At 44.1% G+C, this 19,239-nt stretch overlaps 1 long non-coding RNA gene across 1 annotated transcript in view; it reads left to right on the top strand.

The window, feature by feature from the left end:
- The window catches only part of LOC137521722 (uncharacterized), a 152,162-nt gene that overhangs the window by 12,462 nt on the left and 120,461 nt on the right, over positions 1 to 19,239 (top strand). Inside the window, exon 2 of the long non-coding RNA XR_011022187.1 lies at positions 18,157 to 18,208. This is a non-coding gene — a long non-coding RNA (uncharacterized lncRNA). The remainder of the gene's footprint in view (positions 1 to 18,156; positions 18,209 to 19,239) is intronic.

Below are 19,239 nucleotides of genomic sequence, written 5' to 3'. Positions count from 1 at the left end.
GGTAGTTAAAGAAGATGTGCGCTGAAAATAACGTCATGAATAAAATTGCTTATTTTTTACACTATTACATTATGAATTATTTAGTCAGCATTTAGAGTGTAGTACATAGCAAGGAAATGAGCAGCGCTACTTAAAAACAGACTAGTGCCTACCTGCAAAAGAGTGCAAGCCCCACTTGTGGGGTCGAATACACACCGAGCATACACATGACCTGTCTACCACTAGAGGAGGATGTTGGTTTCCATTAACAGCTTGCATGCAACCTATTAAGTACTCGTCCCTCCCACTGCAAAGAAGTCAATCCTCCATGGGAGGGGCCTAACACTAGCTAAAGCCTAACCTATGTATATGCATAGCCTGGGTGCGCTACCAAATAAAATTAAAAAATCGAAAATTGGGCAAAAGGTGGATCAGCGCAACACCAGGCCGCCTCCGAATGGCCTCCAATCAGAGATGCGCTGAGCCCCCCCCCAGGAACTACAAACGCACCTTGAACCCAAACAGAAGCTCTGCATATACACCAAAAGCATGGCTGTTAAGTGGGAGCAGCTGACCAAAAACGAAATAAATTAGTACATAGCAAGGAAATGAGCAGCGCTACTTAAAAACAGACTAGTGCCTACCTGCAAAAGAGTGCAAGCCCCACTTGTGGGGTCGAATACACACCGAGCATACACATGACCTGTCTACCACTAGAGGAGGATGTTGGTTTTCATTAACAGCTTGCATGCAACCTATTAAGTACTCGTCCCTCTTACTGCGAAGAAGTCAATCCTCCATGGGAGGGGCCTAACACTAACTAAAGCCTAACCTATGTATATGCATAGCCTGGGTGTGCTACCAAATAAAATTGAAAAATCGAAAATTGCGCAAAAGGTGGATCAGCGCAACACCAGGCCACCTCCGAATGGCCTCCAATCAGAGGCCATTCAGAGGCGGCCTGGTGTTGCGCTGATCCACCTTTTGCGCAATTTTCGATTTTTTTCAGTTTTATTTGGTAGCGCACCCAGGCTATGCATATACATAGGTTAGGCTTTAGCTAGTGTTAGGCCCCTCCCATGGAGGATTGACTTCTTCTCAGTGGGAGGGACGAGTACTTAATAGGTTGCATGCAAGCTGTTAATGGAAACCAACATCCTCCTCTAGTGGTAGACAGGTCATGTGTATGCTCGGTGTGTATTCGACTCCACAAGTGGGGCTTGCACTCTTTTGCAGGTAGGCACTAGTCTGTTTTAAAGTAGCGCTGCTCATTTCCTTGCTATGTACTAATTTATTTTGTTTTTGGTCAGCTGCTCCCACTTAACAGCCATGCTTTTGGTGTATATGCAGAGCTTCTGTTTGGGTTCAAGGTGCGTTTGTAGTTCCTGGGGGGGCTCAGCGCATCTCTGATTGGAGGCCATTCGGAGGCGGCCTGGTGTTGCGCTGATCCACCTTTTGTGCAAATTTAGAGTGTAGTGTAGAGGCGCCCCAGTAACAACTCCTGTAACTTCAGGGAACATCGCTGCAGTGCCAAGGATAAATCTTCAGTCCTCAGACAAACAATGGTATAGAGACGTCACAGCGCTGGTGATAAGACTCAGCACCGATAAGATGCACTCCACCTCTAGAGATCCCTCCAGGTAACTGCCATTACTAAATATGCACACTCAGTGTGAGAATTAAAGAAGGATACTCTCAGTGGATATGACCAAATGTCCAATTTATTCAACTATAAAAGACAACCAATGCTGCGCAAGGTTCACTTACATCTAGAGGGTCCCAAACCATTCAGGACCCTCTCAAGTAGAAAGCACTTCCCACCCTTGTAGTATTGAACTCACTCCCTGCGATCTCAGCACAGCTATGCCCGCTCTCGTCCCGACCAGCTTCGCCCTTCCGCCATCATTAGGGGTTACCTGATTCACTGACAGCATCCTTCTTCAATCCTTGTACACTGATATTTAGGCATGGCAGTTACCTGTAGGGATCTCTAGAGGTGGAGTGCATCTGATCTGTGCCTTATCACTAGCGCCGTGACATCTCTATACCATTTAGTCAGCGTTTGCCCATTGTAAAATCATCCTCTGTCCTCACCCTGATTTACCTGAATAATTTATCACATTCTACTATATAGAAGGCGGCACTTTGTGACTTGGCCGCACGTACGCACTGCTGACGCGCACTACCGGGTTTAAATAACCGGAAGTGCGGTCGGACCGATAACACAGCCTCCGACAAAGTGTCCAATGGGGCGAAATGGCCATCAGGCTCATCCCTGTGGGAGATATTGCTTGCTTGGCAGTTGGAAAAAGCTGATATTTCCCACAATGATATTACCAAGAGCCCCTGGTAATCCATGCAAGAAAAGGTAAAGATTTCTTGTGGGAAAGGGGTTATAAGCTACTGGTTGGGGTGAAGTTCAATCCTGGGTTATAGCTCCTCTTTAAGTAGTTTGCCACCCCCCCCCCCCCCCCTCAGCCCTCGACCTCCCTGAAGTTGTGGGAGCTGCTCAAACTGTAGTTATGCCTCTGCATACTCTTCAAAACTTTTAATTAGTCTGTGTGTTTTGTATGTACAGGTAAAACATAGACAATTTAGAATATTGTGCAAAAGTCCATTTATTTCAGTAATTCAACTTAGGAGGTGAAACTAATATATGAAATAGGAACCCTTTGCCAGTGTTTTGGATGAATAAGCTGATTAGAGTCTGAAACTTTGAGCCTAGAATATTGCAGTGCTGTGGAGTCGGAGCAATTTTGGGCACCTGGAGTCGGAGTCAATGGTTTCATAAACTGAGGGGTCGGAGTCGGATGATTTTTGCACTAAATCCTTAGTTCTGGTAAGTATTAGACTAAGGTGTCGAGGAGTTGGAGCCATTTTTGGTACCTGGAGTTGGAGTCGGAGTCCGTGGTTTCAAAAACTGAGGAGTTGGAGTCGGATGATTTTTGTATCGACTCCACAACCCTTAAATATTGAACATATTCACAATATTTTAATGGTCTGAGATTTTGATTTTGGGTTCTCATAGGCTGTAAGCCACAAGCATCAAAATTATTACAAATAAAGGATTAAAATATCTCGCTTTGCATGTAATGAGTCTATTTCATATATTAGAAAAATACAAACAGTAGCGCAGATATGGATAATGTCTGCTGCTGGAGGTAGAGCTGGCTCCAAAGCCCAGGTGGAGTAAAAGAAAGGATTGCAATTACCTCAGCACAAAATAACAAGCAAAGTCTGAGAATCAGTGTAGCCAGGATATTGCAAAACTCACAGTACCTTATTCTGTAGTAACCAAACCTCCAGAGAAGTGTGCTTAAATTGCACCATAGATGTAAAAACTTGATGTAATCCCGACATCCAGTGGGCCACTTGCAGCTGAATTTGCAGCAAGTCTCCACTCTGCGAGCTGTATGCGAAACACCAACTGCCTGGACTCCCCGATCAGGTGACCTCTCCAACTTCCTGCTTCCGCCTGTTCCACAGTGGTTTCTTCTTCTCTGTTAGGCCAGTGAAAGCCCGGCTGTTGCTTACTGGTAGTAAAATTTCTTGTTTATTTGCACATAACAAAAGTAGCCTTCACTTCAAAGTGAAGGCTACTTTTGTTATGTGCAAAAAAACAAGAAATTTTTCTACCAGGAAGCAACAGCCGGGCTTTCACTGGCCTAACAGAGAGGAAGAAACCACTGTGGAACAGGCGGAAGCAGGAAGTTGGAGAGGTCACCTGATCGGGGAGTCCAGGCAGTTGGTGTTTCGCATACAGCTCGCAGAGTGGAGACTTGCTGCAAATTCAGCTGCAAGTGGCCCACTGGATGTCGGGATTACATCAAGTTTTTACATCTATGGTGCAGTTTGAGCACACTTCTCTGGAGGTTTGGTTACTACAGAATAAGGTACTGTGAGTTTTGCAATCTCCTGGCTACACTGATTCTCAGACTTTGCTTGTTATTTTGCGCTGAGGTAATTGCAATCCTTTCTATTTCATATATTAGTTTCACCTTTTAAGTTGAGTTACTGACGTAAATTAACTTTTGCATGATATTAAAATTTTTCAAGTTTCACGTGTGTGTGTGTGTGTGCGTGCGTGTGTTTACCTGCCTCCATGTTACTGTGCTGTCATTGGTCTTGCTGGTGTCAAGCTTTTGAGAAAAGTTAAACAAGCAAGGCCATAGGTTACATAATGTGTACACTCTTCAGAAAAACCTGGCATCTTTCCAATATGCGGAGCCTGAACTCATGAGTCACACGTGGCGTTTCTGCTGATGGCAGTATCATGTCTGCATGGCTCAGGAACCCCTAATGGCAGGCTGTGATGTCATCACTACCGCTACATAACTTAGCAGAAGCTCAGCCATTGCCGGACTCTAAACAGCAGTGTCGGGACATTGATAGCATGCTGTACATTTGTGTTTGTGTCCAAAGTTCTCTTCAGCCCAATCAGTCAATAATGTGTAATGAATGGCACATGTGCCAGTCTGGCATGGTAAGCAGGTGCAGATTGGGCACCGAATATTGGGAAATGTTCTGCTTTAATGATTACCAAAAACCGGGCACAGACCGAAGCGTGTAATCTGATAGATGGGTTTACAGAGTGTCCAGGATTTACTTTTTTAATGAGAAGCGCGTCCACAAAGCTTTTCTGTTGAATTAGCTCACCTTACTTATTAACCCTTTCCACTCGTATGTCCCACATAGCGGGACATCGCGAATTCCGCGTTGCACTCGTATGTCCCGCTAAGCGGGACATCCTTGCAGCGGCGGTTTGCAGCGCATCGGGACCGATGCAAACCGCCCATTACCGTGCGCCGGTTTGTGGGCATGTAATAGTACATGCCCACACACATAGTGCCCCCCAGCCCCATACCGGATGTCCACGATCTGGATCTGCAGGAAGTGACATTAACATTTAAATGTCACTTTTTTTTCTTTGTTGTTGTTGTGGTTTTTTTTTTTTTTTATAAAAAGTAGTTGCTGATCTGAATCAGCAGATTCATCACAACAGATTCCTTGCAGATTACTTTGCAGAATTTTTGCAGATTGCTTGCAAAGTTGCATGGAGAGTCAATGGCATCCTATGGAAAGGACTGGGGGAGGGTGTAAATATTAGCCAGTATTTTATTGCTAATCTGCCCAATCGATATACCAAAGATTGCATTGTGTGTAGGGACAGTAAGACCCAGGGTGGCGGGCATAAAACCACCTATTATTGCGAAACTTGCACACGCAGGCCAGGATTACACCCAGGAAACTGTTTTTCAATTTACCATACCTTGGCTTTCTCCTCTGCTACCAGCCAATAGAAGATGCCAAACTGTCCAAATATGGTATCAAATTAAACGTTATGTGTTCTTTAAAGGATACCCCAACTGAAATGTGACATAATGAGATAGACATGTGTATGTACAGTGCCTAGCACACAGATAACTATGCTGTGTTCCTTTTTTTCTTTCTCTGCCTGAAAGAGTTAAATATCAGGTATGTGAGTGGCTGACTCAGTCCTGACTCAGACAGGAAGTGACTACAGTGTGACCCTCACTGATAAGAAATTCCCCTTTTTTACCTCTTTCTTGCTCTCAGAAGCCATTTTCTGCTAGGAAAGTGTTTTATAGTTGGAATTTCTTATCAGTGAGGGTCACACTGTGGTCACTTCCTGTCTGAGTCAGGACTGAGTCAGCCACTTGCATACCTTATATTTAACTCTTTCAGGCAGAAAAATAAAAAAAGGAACACAGCATAGTTATCTGTGTGCTAGGCACTGTACATACACATGTGCTAAATGTAAACACAAGCAGAAATAATCCGCAGATCGGAGATCCCCGGCCAATCAGCGGCCGGGTATCGCCGCCATGTGACAGGGGACGTCCTGTCACTGGCTGCACAGGACGGATAGCGTCCTGTGCAGCCCAGATCTCCCGGGGGTGGCAGGTAGGAGAGGGAGGGGGAGGATTTCGCCGCGGAGGGGGGCTTTGAGGTGCCCCCCCCCCGCAAAATGCCAGCCAGGAGGAGCGATCAGACCCCCCCTGCACATCATCCCCCTAGTGGGGAAAAAAGGGGGGCGATCTGATCGCTCTGAGTGCCCTTTGATCTGTGCTGGGGGCTGCAGAGCCCACCCAGCACAGATCACCTAAAACAGCGCTGGTCCTTAAGGGGGGGTAAAGGGTGGGTCCTCAAGTGGTTAAAATAAGATATACCATGTTACGGTGTTACGTTCCATGTTAAAATGAGAGGGAGAGCGCATTTCTTTAAAAAAAAAACTCAGCGTAGAAACGACTTTCTTTAGCAAAGAACTCCTAGTGGAAAGGGTTAACTCACAATTTATTTTTCCTTAAAGGGACCCTGAACAGATCTAAAAAATGAAATACTGAACTTGCCTGGGACTTCCTCCAGCCCCCCACGAGGTTCCTCGGCATCTTCTGGGTCCCCGCCATTGTCCCGCTACTGGCTCTGTAAGTGGAGTCGTGAGCGTTATGCCCATGCACAGTTTATATTTTCGAGAACCTTGCAGATGGGCCGCGCATACACAGGTGCGCATGACTTTCGGCCGGGTCGCGCTGCTTACAGAGCCACCAGCCAGATAACAGAGAGGACCCAGAAGACGATGAGGAACCTCACTGGCATTTTAGCTCTGTTCAGGGTCCCTCTAAATGACTTAACTCATGATTTATCTCTCCGTGGGGTTGATGCACAAAAGTGCGGTAATATTGCTGTGCACAGACAGAGCATAGCAATACTACCGGTAGTGTGTACCATGGGTTACACTATTAGTATGATCATTGCTACGGTAACAAGCATTACTAACAGTAACAACTGTTATTAACACACGTTACCATAACAACGGTTGCTGTACTTGAGTATCGTGGGTCGTGCTAATAGCGTAACTTGTGGTACCCGCTGCCGACATTAACAGTAATATTGCCGTGCGCTGACTGTCCTTGGCAATATTACCGCACCTTTGTGCATGAACCCCCTTATTTGTTTATTTAATGAATTATCTCTCCTTATTTGTTTATCTCAAGCATTAGCTCTCCTTACAGTTAGGCCTCGTTCACATCTGCTGCGCTGAATAACGTGTGAAAGCGCGTGGTAAAAAACGCATATGCTTGTGCGCGCTTTAGTGCGCGTTTCTGTGCATTGCGCTGCGCTTCTTTGAAGCATGTTTTGCTTATTGTAGCAGAAGCAGTTGTCAATAAAACTTTGTTTTTATATGTAAATGTATTTTTTCTCCAATTAGGGGTAAAAAAACGCATGCGCTTCTATGTGCTAAAAAAGCACACCCATTCACTTGCATTGATGTGCGCTTTACAGCTGAGCACACAGAAATGCATGCAACCCTACGTTTTTGTAACGCTGCTCAGCACAGCGCATAGATGTGAACCAGCTACATTTAGTTACATGGGAAAATCAATACCTTGCTGATCGCACAGGGCAGTGCGCTGTGAAAAGCGCACAGAAACGGCCCTGATGTGAACGAGGCCTTACGGTGAAAAATATGTAAGCTTTGTGAATCAACTCCATTAAGAGAAGAGGAGGAGGACAAACAGGAGGTGTCGCACTGCTAAGCTACAGTGAGAATTACAATAGTAGTCAGCCAAATACTTTCCAACTTGATGAATGTGGTGGAGTCCATCAACATCAGTAGACACCTGTATGTCACACTAAATTCCACCTTGAAGGAAACCAGAGATATTAAAGAGGCACTTAAGTCAAATAAAAAAAAGAGTTTTACTCACCTGGGGCTTCCCTCAGCCCCCTACAGCTGTCCGGTGCCCTCGCAGACTTGCTCCGATCCTCCTGGACCCGCCGGCGACCACTTCCGGTTTCGCCGTCAGGACCCGACAGGCTGGGAACGCGAGTGATTCTTCGCGTTCCCAGCCACAATAGCGCCCTCTATGTTGCTATAGCAGCCCGGTAATGTAGTGCTGGCCCTGTGTCGTGGATGCGGTGAAAACGTCACTTCCGTTGTGTCGCGCTGTACCATCGCAGTATGAAAGTCTCCATAGACTTTCATTGCACAGTGGTGGGATGCGGTAATACACGCTGCACTGCCTTGGTGTGAAAGGGTCCTAAAGGTTATTATGCTGTTGTGTATCTTTTAGAGCAGAGAGGAAGTTCTGAGTTCAGGTCCGCTTTAAAGGATATCCGAAGTGAAAATAAACTGATGAGATAAACAACAGTATCTATTCTCCTCCTCCTCCTAAAAATGACTTTTTAAGACATCCCACAGTTTTATTTTAAATAGCTGGTCGCCCGGCGTTGCCCGGGTATGTATTTGGCTGGTGTTGTCTCCGCCCACATTTCTTAACCCTAACACAGAATTACTCAATGACCTAGTTTGTGAGCTTTGCATTGTTTGGCATCAATAATTTGCATTGAAATGAAACAAATCTGATTGGCTGTGGCTCCACCTTCTTTTCTAAATTTGAACCCCAGTCACCCAATGACCAACTGTAACAGGTTTTAAGCTTGTGTCCTTAACAGTGCAAGAATGGCAGCAATTGAATATTCCCCTTGAAAAGCAATAAAGGAATTTGGATTGGCTTTTGTAGGCTCCACCCTCTTTTATGAATATTAATCCCAGTCACCCAGTGTCCAACTGTGCAAAGTTTGAGAACCCTACCGTTAACAGTGTAAGAATGGCTGCAGTTTACATTTTCCCAGTGAAATTTGTATTTGTCTCCACCCACTGATGACCCAGCATTGCCTGGGTGTGTATTTGGCTGGTGTTGGCTATGCCCACTTTTTCTAACAGTAACAGACAATTACTTAATTACTCAATGACCAAATTTGTGAGCTTTGCAGTCTTTGGCATCAATAATTTGCATTGAAATGAAACTAATCTGATGGGCTGTTTGTGTCTCCACCCCTTTTCTGAATTTGAACCCCAGTCACCCAATAAATAACTGTACCCAGTTTGGGGCTTGTGCCATTAACAGTGCAAGAATGGCAGTAATGAAATATTCCCCTTGAAAATCAATAGATGAATTTTGATTGGCTTTTGTAGGCTTCATCCACTTTTTTGAATAATAGCTGATGAATCGGCGTTGCCCGGGTATGTATTTGGCTGGTGTTAGCTCCGGCCACTTTTTCTAACCCTAACACACAAATACTCAATGATCATGTTTGTGAGCTTTGGGGTCTTTGTCATCAATAATTTGTATATTCCCATAGAAATTAAACAAATCAGATTGGCTGTTTGTGGCTCTGCCCCTCTCCAGCATTTGAACCCCAGCCACCCAATGACCAACTGTAGCAGGTGAATTTTGATTGTCTATTATAGGCTCCACCCACTTCCCATAATATTAATCTCAGTCACCCAGTGACCATCTGGGCAAAGTTTGAGAACCCTTGCCATTAACAGTGTAAGAATGGCTGCAGTTTATATTTTCCTAGTGAAATTTGGTTTTGGCTCCTCCCACTTTTTGTAACCTTGACACACAGTCACTCACTGACCAAGTTTGTGAGCTCTGGTGTCCTTGGCATCAATAATTTGTAATTTACCAGTGAGATGAAACAAATCTGATTTTCTGTTTGGAGCTCCATCCCTTTTCTGAATTTGAACCCCAGTGACCCAAATGACCAACGGTACCAGGTTTGAGGCTTGTGCCATTAACAGTGCAAGAATGGCAGCAAATTAAATATTCCCCTTGAAAATCAACAGGTGAATTTTGATTTTCTTTTTAGGCTCCACCCACTTTTTTGAATATTAATTCCATTCACCCAGTGACCAAGTTTTAAGCTTTCGGGTTTCTGCCATTAAAATTGTGTGAATGGAAGCAGTTTATCCAGTAAAGTAATCTGATTGGCTGTTTGTGGCTTCACCCCTTTAGTGGATTTGAACCCTAGCCACTTCATGACCGACTGTAGCCGGTTTGAGGCTTCTGCCATTATTAGTGTAAGAGTGGCAGCAGTTTCAATATTTACCTTGAAAATGAATAGGTGAATTTTGATTGGCTGTTGTAGTTTTCACCCACTTCCTGAATATTAATCCCAGTCATTCATAGACCAACTGTGTCACGTTTGAGAACCCTGCCAATAACAGAATGGCTGAAACCAATCTAACAAATCGGATTGGCTGTTTGTGGCTCAACCCCCTTTTATGAATTTGGACCCCAGTCACCTATCAGGTAAGAGGCCTCTGTCATTAACAGTGTAAGAATGGTAGCAATGTAAATATTCCCCTTGAAAATCAATAGGGGTAAAGCCTGGGTCCACAAGTGGTTAATGGGATCAGGAAGTCCTAGTGTTTTCCTAAAATAATTTGACTGCTAAGAGCCATTCATTGCAGCTAAACGGAAATTACATAAGAAACCATCTCACCTCTGCTGGGTTTATTTTTTCCTGCGCAGATTAAACACTAGAGGGCAGTGTAGTCACTACAGTGTAGAGGTTCCTGAACTATGGAACGTGTACCCCTGACATACCTAGAAAATGTGGATAGCATTGTTCACTAGTCTTAAAGGGCCCTATCCACCTGCATAATGCTTCCCCATTCTGCTTGCTCCATTGCCTTCAATCTCTTTCCTCAGCCTCCAGGCTTATACACTGGTCCATTACACAGCTCTTTTTATCATTCCCTCTTTCTTTTATCCTCACAGCATTCTTCTTTGGACTTCTTGAAATATGATGTTCCCCACAATGCATCCCTGCTGAATATGCAAATTGTCCCTTTGTTGTCCTTGAAAGCCAAAACACACCTCCAGAACTGCTGAAATGCAAAGATGTGTCCGCTTGTTAATTGTACAGAGCCAAACTAATCCAAAATGCATGCAGACCTGTTTGGCTCTGTGCAATTAACAAGAGGACACATCTTTGCATTTCAGCAGTTCTGGAGGGTGTGTTTTGGCTTTCAAGGACAACAAAGGGACAATTTGCATATTCAGCAGTGATGCATTGTGGGAGACCTCATATGCTCACGCCTGCCTGAATACAGTATTTGCAAATACCAGTTCTGTTGTTACTCAACAAGCCTGACAAGCTACATTTATTTACCTTCCCTGGCTCCAGCGGGTGGCGCTGTTGCAGCTCTCAGCACCGAGATAGACGGAAATAGCCGCTCTCCGTCGGGTCCGCTCTACTACGCAGGTGCAGGAGACTTGCGCCTGCGCAGTAGAGCGGCCCGACAGCGATCGGCTATTTCCGCCTATCTCCGAGCGGAGAGCCGATACTGCGCCTGCGCTGGAGCCGGGTAGGTAAATATTTACAACCCCGCCGTTCGGAGGGCCAGAGCGAGACCGCTGTGGGACCCAGGAGGACGGGGGAAGCCTTGATAGGATCCGGAGGCTTACCCCTACTGAGGTGAGTACCCCCAGGGGAACTTTTTGTTGTTACAGGTTTTCTTTAAAGAGGAGCTGTTAGGTATAAGGTCTCAGAGAAAATAAACACATATATCAGTAGCTAAAGATTGGCTGTACTTACATTACATATGCATTTCACTGTCCACGTTTGGATTTCACAGAATTTGTATATAGTATATGCAGAGATAGATGCTCCTGACAGCTCATGGCAGGCTCCATGTTTTTCTGTCAAATGTGTCATCATGTCCTGCCTGCTTTCTGATCACAGATAAGCTCGTACTTGAACAACACAGTGTGCAGTGAATATTAATGAGCCATGTGGCTAGGAACAATAGCTGACTCCTGCAGTGTACTCTGCCCGGATATTTATCAGTGCTACGCGCTGGACTGATTACAAGCTGCTGTAACGTCTCATTAGCAGCCGAGGGGAGGGCCCCAGAATGCTTTGCAGTATAGTATGCGGCTTGCTTACTGATAAGCACACATCAAAGGTAACTGAGATTTTTATCTTCACTAATGGCTTTTGGGCTTCCTTCTAAACTGTTTAACACAGGAGAATAGAGGTTTAAATTAGCTTCTGCAGCCTGAGGGCCCTTTTCCACTAGCAGTCGCTAGCGTTCGCGCTGAACGCTAGCGATTGCTGAATCGCAATTCCGCCGTTTTCCCGACGTTTGCGGCCGCGATTTGGCTATGCTATGCACTGCATAGCCAAATCGCGGCAAAAGTCGCTCCGCGGCGCGATCGCGATCAAGTAAAAAACGAATCGCGGTAGTGGAAATGACCTACCGCGATTCCTATGTTAAAAAGCAAACCGTAGCGATTGTAAAATCGCTAGCGGTTTGCGGTTTTGCGATTCAGCTAGCGTAAACGCGCTAGTGGAAAAGGGCCCTGACAGTTACTCTTTAAGGTAGCAATACATCTAGTGATGATAGGCAGATTAGACCAAGATACAGATTTCTCTCTGTCGCTGCCCCCTAGTGTAAATGTGCGCCCTGTGCGGGCATTTATACTTTACCTGTCTGCTGTCGCATTGGACATCCGTTTGCGGCTTCCTCCAGTTGCCCCTCACGCTGTTGGCAACAAGAAACGTAAATGAATGAAGTGGAAGACGGATGGGCACTGGAGCAACAGAGCTACCACGTCCTGGAGGAAGAAACTGATTCTGTGCCTGTAAGTTTTTGTTTTGATGATTGGGTATCTCACACTTATATGGTAGAAGAAGTTTAGAATCAGGATGATACCATTTATTGGCTAACTTAAAAGAATAAGAATAAGCAAGCTTTTGGCTGTATAGCCTTCGTCGGGTAGAAGCTGTTATAGGGCGTGGGGCAGGGTGAGGGGGTCAGTGGCCATCTTTGATTCTTGGATATTTGCATTTTCAGCAGTCAGTTTGATCTGGGCGTTTTTGTCCCTGTTCCTGCAAAGCATAACGTGCTATGAGGTCATGTGGGGCTTCTGGGTTGCTGCTGGAAGGGAAGCAGAAACTATTTTGCAATGTCTTGTGTAAAGTTTCTGTTTATTTTATTTATTTCCAAATAAGCCTTAAATGCCAGAAAGGTGATCATAGTATGTTCATAAAATAAACTCAATTCTGATTAGTATTGGATATAATGGTGAATCAGAGATGAAGCACCCTCATGTATTTTACCATATATATCAGTGGGAACATCAGAGAAAACACTTCCCCTGCTCTCTGTTTCATCCTTTACTGCTCAGCCTGCTTGTTATCAGCCCTGATAAAATCCCAGACTGAGCATTCAGTCTGGCTTTGCTCAGGAATCATTATAGCAGCTGAGTCTGTCTTCTCTGATGTCTTTTCAAGCCCAAGCCTGCCCCCTTGTGGCTCTGCTATAATGACTCAGCTATAATGATTCCTGAGCAAAGCCAGACTGAATGCTCAGTCAGGGATTTTATCAGGGCTGATTAGAAGCAGGCTGAGCAGTGAAGAATGAAACAGAGAGCAGGGTAGGTGTTTTCTCTAATGTTCCCACTGATATATATGGTAAAATACATGAGGGTGCTTCGTCTCTGGTTCACTTTAAACATGGAGAAATGTCAGCTTTATGTGTACAGCTGGATGCATCGTAGGTTAGCATCATCTTGACTGGAAAGCTTCAGAATGCCCAGCAGTATACAGCTAATCCTCTTATAGGCCCAGTGCACACCAAAACCGCTAGCATATCCGCAATACGCTAGCGGTTTTGGGAGCTGATTTCAGAGCGATTCTAGGTATGTTTAGGGCCTGTACACACTGAAAAACGCAGGCAAAAACGCAAGCGCATGCGTTTTTAAAGTGCCTGTAGTTTTAAAAACGCATGCGCTTTTGCCTGCGTTTTTTGTGCGTTTGCGTTTTTTCTTGTAATTGCTGATTGGCTAAAGAATCCTTTGTTTTTTTTCTAGTTTACATTTCAACAGGAATCAGGACATTGCAGAGTCTTCTGGGATACTGACTTCTGAAAAACGCAGGCAAAAACGCAAGCGCATGCGTTTTTAATGCGTTTTTCATGCGCTGCGCTTAAAAAAGCGCAGCAGGCACTGCGTTTGCGTTTTTTTAAAAACGCATCGCACCAGTGTGTACAAGTCATCACGATTTTCATTCTTTTTCAAAAGACCTTGAAAACGCAACGCAAGCGCAGCAGTGTGTACAGGCCCTTAGAGAGGTTTTCTAAACATACCTAGCGGTTTTGCGTGCGTTTTTGTGTAGCAGATTACACATATTGTTACAGTAAAAGCTGTTACTGAACAGCTACTGTAACAAAAATGCCTGGCAAACCGCTCTGAAGTAGCGTTTTTCAGAGCGGTTTGCGTTTTTCCTATACTTTACATTGAGGACGAAACGCTTCCGAAATCCGCAAACGCGCAGCAGGAGGCGCGTTTGCGGCTTGGCAAAAACCGCAAACCGCCGGTGTGCACCATCCCATTGCAATACATTAGACAAGCGTTTTTGTAGGCGGATGCTGCCGGCGGATCGCTCCAAAAACCGCTCGGTGTGCACTGGGCCATAGTTTGGAGAAAAGATTCCACAGTAAGACATTTTTTCCACCACAATTTCACTAATTTCCAATGCCGCGATTTCTGAGCATTCAAACTGGTGTACAGCGTGATGGCAATTTGTGATGGAAGAAAAAAACTGTGGGAAAACTGTTTCAATTACCGGAAGAAATGTTTAAATTATTACCACAAAGAAATGGTACCGTGATTGCTAATTGATTTTCAAGCACTTCTGTAGACTACTACCTATTCGCAATCGCAGGAAAATGCAGAAAGCTGTATAGCTGTACTTAGTTAAACTGGACCTGAACTCAGAACTTCCTCTGCTCTAAAAGGCATGCAACAGCATGATAACATTTAAAGAAAAACATTTCTTTTTTACAGCTGATACAAATCCTGCAGTAAATCTGCAGTTGTGTCTACTTCCTGCTTTCATGGAAGCAGACATATTGTTAAAGTGAATGGGAACCCGCATTTAAAAAAAATGAAGCAAATACTTACCTAAGGAGAGGGAAGGCTCTGGGTTGTATAGAGCCTTCTGTCTCCTCTCTCTGTGCTCTCTCTATCCTGTGCTGGCTCCCTCCGTTTCAATCCCCCGCCGAAAGGGTATTTGGAAGTCTTCGGGAGCCGTGTCCATACTGCACAGGCGTGAGCGTGCAAGAGAGCGTGCTTGCGCAGGCGCAGTACAGGGCCGCCCTTCTTCAGGAGCACTTGGGCTCCCTGAAGACTTCTGAAGCCTCCTTTGGCCGGGTAAAGCAGTATTTGACTAATTTAGGCAAATACTGCTACCGGGCGAGCCAGCACTGGAATGAGGGGACCAGGAGAGGAGCGGGAAGGCTCTATAGGACCCAGAGTCTTCCCTCTCCTTGGGTAAGTATCTGTCTCATTTTTTTCAATGTGGTTCCCATTCACTTTAACCACTTCGCCATATCTGGACGCATATATCCGTCCAGATAGGCAGTGGTGCTGCAGCCGTGTGGTGCGCGCGATCGGGCGCGCGCCCGTGCGCGCTCCCGCTTCCTCCCGCTGCCCCCCCCGATCAGTGAATGGGAATATAATTCTCATTCACCGATCTAAGTCCCCGGCAGAAATACCGACGCTTTCTCATCAGAGAGCGTAGTATTTCTGCCCCCAGGAAACTTCTTCTCTACATTTTAGTTCCTAGATGCGACATCGTTCGCATCCAGGAATTTTTTGAATGTGGCCATCTTGTGGCCAAATAGTAAACTGCACCCACATACCTGTATTGAATAAAAAAATACATTATATTACATCTAAAATTAGCTATTTACCTCCCAAACTAAAATTACCCAAATACATTTTTGTATTAAAAAAAAAAATTAAAAAAATTACAATTAAAAAAAAAACAACTACATAAATAGTTACCTAAGGGTCTGAACTTTTTAAATATACATGTCAAGAGAGTATCTTATTACATTTTTTAAAATTATAAGCTTGTAAATAGTGATGGACGCAAATTGAAAAAATGCACCTTTATTTCTAAATAAAATATCGGCGCCATAAATTGTGATAGGGACGTAATTTAAGTGGTGTAATAAGCGGGACAAATGGGCACATAAAATGCATGGGTTTTAATTACTGTAGCATGTATTAATTTTAAACTATAATGGCCAAAAACTGAGAAATAATGATTTTTTTCCATTTCTATCTTAATCTTCCTGTTAAAATGCATTTACAGTAAAGTGGCTCTTAGCAAAATGTACTACCCAAAGAAAGCCTAATTAGTGGCGGAAAAAACAAGATATAGATCAATTAATTTTGATAAGTAGCGATAAAGTTATTAGTGAATGAATGGGAGGTGTACATTGCTCGGATGCATAAGATTTTCGAAGCTGTAGGCTGAAGCGGTTAACAACGGTTCTTTAAAATGAGCTTATCTTCTGTGGCAGTCAGGTGACACGGGGAGAAATCAAATTACAACTTGTGATTACACGCAAATGAGGGGGAATTAGACAGGCTAAGCTCTCTAAATACATATAGGGTGTATTTCTCTTTGTTTTCCTTCTGTCCTGTGCAAGAGTTCAGTACTACTTTAAAGGGACTCCGAGCAGCGCAGAAACTATGGAAAGATGCATACCATTTTGAAGCTCTCTTTCTCCTCTTTCCAACGATATATAAACCGCCGCCCTATGCCTTTTAGTTTTCGCTATTTTCGCAATCAAAATCTCGGCCACTAGCGTCTGATTCTCGGATGCTAGGGGAAGAATTGCCAGCTACAGAGGATGTCTCTTGCCTTGGAGAGTGGATGGAGGAGATGAGTAGTTCCTCCCGCTGTGTTACTCTGCTGTGAAGGGGGGAAGTTCAGGGGGAGGAACAGTGAGGAGGACACACACAACAATGCATGCTCCCTATGGAGGCTCCACAGCTTCCAGCATGTCACCACAACACCCTGCATGCCCCATAGAGGCACCCCAGCACCCTGCATGGCACCACACAGCACCCTGCATGCACCAGCATGCATTTTTTTTGTATTAATTCAGAGGAGGGCTTCATCCAAGCCTACGTAGACCGCTGTTAAAGTGAACCTAAAGCCTGGGGAAAAAAATGAGATTAACTCACCTGGGGCTTCCCTCAGCCCCCTGCAGCCGATCGGTGCCCTCGCAGCCCGGCTCTGACGCTCCAGGACCCGCCGGCGAGCACTTCCGGTTTGGCCGTCACCGGCCGACAGGCATGGGAACGCGAGTGATTGTCGCGTTCCCAGTCTGTATATCGCCCCCTATGCTGCTATTGCGGCTGCAGGGGGCTGAGGGAAGCCCCAGGTGAGTTAATCTCATTTTTTTTCCCCGGCTTTAGGTTCACTTTAAGTTCATGTAAATTTGACTCCACCCATGACCACACCCACGTGCTGGTGCGTGGCCACACTTATTGTTTGGCCGTAGTACCCAAAAGTGCTCCAGATCTCTTAGGATCCTAGCAACGCCCATGAAGAATGATAATGTGCCAAATCCAGTATTGTACAATTAAATGTCAGCTTTAGTAGTGCTGCAGTAAAAAGCTATAAGCTAATTTCTTGCTGAATGTAATCAACTCTGTACAGCTTTTTTTGTTTTTGAAATACCTGTATTAAAAGAGGAACTGTAGTCAAAATAACATAATGAATAAAATTGCTTATTTTTGTATTACAATATTAATTTATACATTATTTAGTCAGTGTTTGCCCTTTGTAAAAATTTTCCTCACCCCGATTTACATTCTGAAATTTACCACTGGTGGTGACATCTTCAGTGCTGTCTGGTGATCTTTGCCGAATGTTTGTCTACTTAGAGTTCTTTGCACAGAGGTAGGTATTACTTGCTTGGCAGTTGTAAACAGCAGTTATTTTGCTGAGGTTCACAGACAGCAAACTGTAAGGACCTTGGTCCTGACATCACACTGTGGGAGGGGTTTCACCACAATAGCAGCCATACAGACCCCCCGATGATCTATTCGAGATAAGGTAAAGATTTCTTGTGGGAAGGGGGTATCAGCTACTGATTGGGATGAATGTCAATCCTAAGGGCCTGTTTCCACCACATGCGGATTCTGGATGCAGAAAAACTGACCCCAATGAATGCCTATGGGCCTGTTTCCACTAAACACGATTTTTTGATGCAGATTTGTGCAGCATGCATTTGTTTCCCAATCAATGAAAAAGTTAATGGAAACAGGCACTTACAGCTCCTCTTTAAGAGGGTTCAGCATAATTAATTTGAACATTTCTTCCTTTGCCATGTATTAATTTGATTTTATTGATACGCAATTTTTTCAGTAACACTTTACTAATCATTTAATTGATTAAGGCCTCCAATTGCCCACTACACAGCCTCAGCTTTTGTGTTATGGATTCCCTAAGTGAAAACTCTAATTGCTACTTTCCTTTGTCTCCCCTCAGCATCGAAAGTTATGGTGTTCTCTGCACTGATCCAGCGAGCAAAACCACAAAGGTACTGAATATACTCGAGTATAAGTCTAGAAATTTAGGTCTGATTCACTTCATAAAAGTTATAGGGTTTGACTTATACACGAGTCACGGGCACCACTGAGCACACAGAGTAATGTGTGTACTAATAGTGACATTCCCATTTACAGCAATTTACCCAGTGGTAAGTGATATTTTAAGGAATGGAAATGCCAAAAAAAACACAGGTCTGAAAGTCCTGGCCACGCAATTAACAAGGAAAGGGGCAGGGCGGAAATACTGGGCTGCACAGAAGGGAGTGAATAATTGCAGCACTTGGGGGCCTGAAGGAGGTATTGGCTGCACTTAAAGGACCGTATGGGTTAATTAATTTATTTCTATAGCGCCGACATTTTATGCAGCGTATTACAGAGTATTTTGTCTTGTCACTAACTGTCCCTCAGAGGTGCTCACAATCTAGTCCAGAGGTACCCACACTTTTTCGGCTTGCGAGCTACTTTTAAAAATTAGCAAGTTAAAATGAGCTACCTATGTACAATTTTCAGAGCAAAATTGTATATACAGAATGGAAAATGTAGTGTGATCGGGATCTAATATGAAGTATTTCGCGATCTACCGGTAGATCGCAATCTACCCAATGGGCACCCCTGATCTAGTCGATGGCTGCAATACTGTATGCAGTGCAGTCATTAGCCCCTCCTCCCAAGTGCAACTATTAACTTTCTTGGGTAGACTTATACTTGAGTCAATAAAAAATCCAGCTTAAGAGGGTTGAATATTAAAGTCGACTTATACACAAGGTCGAAATGTATTCAAGTATATATGGTAAATACATTCATTTTATTTGTTTGAGCCTTTTTATAGTCTTCAAATTTATATGTATGCATTTTAAGAAATTAATAATAATAATAAATACATAACCTATCATATACACACACTTATATATAGAACTTTCTTGAAATTGAAGAAATAATTGCTAATAATTCAGTGAGTAAAGGCTAATTTGCAAACATTTTAAAGTGAACCTTAAGCCAGAAAAAAAAATGAGTTTTACTC

The sequence above is a fragment of the Hyperolius riggenbachi genome, chromosome 6 (assembly GCF_040937935.1).
Source record: "Hyperolius riggenbachi isolate aHypRig1 chromosome 6, aHypRig1.pri, whole genome shotgun sequence".
In the NCBI taxonomy this organism is placed as follows: Eukaryota; Metazoa; Chordata; class Amphibia; order Anura; family Hyperoliidae; genus Hyperolius; species Hyperolius riggenbachi.
This window is presented reverse-complemented; position numbering and strand designations above follow the sequence as displayed.